Source organism: Triticum dicoccoides, chromosome 5A (genome assembly GCF_002162155.2).
Source record: "Triticum dicoccoides isolate Atlit2015 ecotype Zavitan chromosome 5A, WEW_v2.0, whole genome shotgun sequence".
Lineage (NCBI taxonomy): Eukaryota > Viridiplantae > Streptophyta > Magnoliopsida > Poales > Poaceae > Triticum > Triticum dicoccoides.
The window spans coordinates 402330339-402332321 of NC_041388.1; positions in this window are offsets into that span (position 1 = coordinate 402330339).

Here is a 1983-nt window from a genome sequence, read left to right on the forward strand (position 1 = left end):
TCAGTCAAGGGGTACAAGAGTGATCCAAGAATGGATCACAGGACAGCGGTCAAAGTTATCCTTAGTAACTAGTGGACTAAAGAATTTTCTCAATTATGGAGGTGGTAAAAGAGTTCGTCGTAAAGGGTTACGTCGATGCAAGCTTAACACCTATCCGGATAGCTCTGAGTAGAGATACCGGATACGTATAATGGAGCAACAATTTAGAATAGCTCCAGGTAGAACAGTTATTTGGAATAGCTCCAAATAGAACGTGGTAGCTGCATCTAGGAGATGACATAGAGATTTGTAAAGCACACACGGATCTGAAAGGTTCAGACCCGTTGACTATAACCTCTCTCACAAGCAACATGATCAAACCCAGAACTCTTTGGGTGTTAGTCACATGGGGATGTGACCTTGAGTGTTAATCACATATCGATGTGAACTAGATTATTGACTCTAGTGCAAGTGGGAGACTGTTGGAAATATGCCCTAGAGGCAATAATAAATTGATTATTATTATATTTCCTTGTTCATGATAATCGTTTATTATCCATGCTAGAATTGTATTGATAGGAAACTCAGATACATGTGTGGATACATAGACAACACCATGTCCCTAGTAAGCCTCTAGTTGACTAGCTCGTTAATCAATAGATGGTTACGGTTTCCTGACCATGGACATTGGATGTCGTTGACAACAGGATCACATCATTAGGAGAATGATGTGATGGACAAGACCCAATCCTAAGCCTAGCACAAGATCATGTAGTTCGTATGCTAAAGCTTTTCTAATGTTAAGTATCATTTCCTTAGACCATGAGATTGTGCAACTCCCGGATACCGTAGGAGTGCTTTGGGTGTGCCAAACGTCACAACGTAACTGGGTGGCTATAAAGGTACACTACGGGTATCTCTGAAAGTGTCTGTTGGGTTGGCACGAATCGAGATTGGGATTTTGTCACTCCGTGGAAACGGAGAGGTATCTCTGGGCCCACTCGGTAGGACATCATCATAATGTGCACAATGTGGCCAAGGGGTTGATCACGGGATGATGTGTTACAGAACGAGTACAGAGACTTGCCGGTAACGAGATTGAACAAGGTATCGGTATACCGACGATCGAATCTCGGGCAAGTACCATACCGCTAGACAAAGGGAATTGTATACGGGATTGATTGAGTCCTTGACATCGTGGTTCATCCGATGAGATCATCGTGGAACATGTGGGAGCCAACATGGGTATCCAGATCCCGCTGTTGGTTATTGACCGGAGAACATCTCGGTCATGACTACATGTCTCCCGAACCCGTAGGGTCTACACACTTAAGGTTCGATGACGCTAGGGTTATAAAGGAAGCTTGTATGCGGTTACCGAATGTTGTTCGGAGTCCCGGATGAGATCCCGGACGTCACGAGGAGTTCCGGAATGGTCCGGAGGTAAAGATTTATATATAGGAAGTCCTGTTTCGGCCATCGGGACAAGTTTCGGGGTCATCGGTATTGTACCGGGACCACCGAAAGGGTCCCGGGGGCCCACCGGGTGGGGCCACCTGCCCCGGGGGGCCACATGGGCTGTAGGGGGTGCGCCTTGGCCTACATGGGCCAAGGGCACCAGCCCCAAGAGGCCCATGCGCAAGGAAACTTGGGGAGGGAAGAGTCCTCAAAGGGGAAGGCACCTCCGAGGTGCCTTGGGGAGGATGGACTCCTCCCCATCCTTAGCCGCACCCCTTCCTTGGAGGAGGGGGCAAGGCTGCGCCCTCCCCCTCTCCCTTGGCCCTATATATAGTGGGGAAAAGGAGGAGCAATGATACCTAAGGCCTTTGGTTGCCTCCCTCTCCCTCCCGTGACACATCTCCTCTCCCGTAGGTGCTCGGCGAAGCCCTGCAGGATTGCCACGCTCCTCCATCACCACCACGCCGTTGTGCTGCTGCTGGATGGAGTCTTCCTCAACCTCTCCCTCTCTCCTTGCTGGATCAAGGCGTGGGAGACATCGTCGAG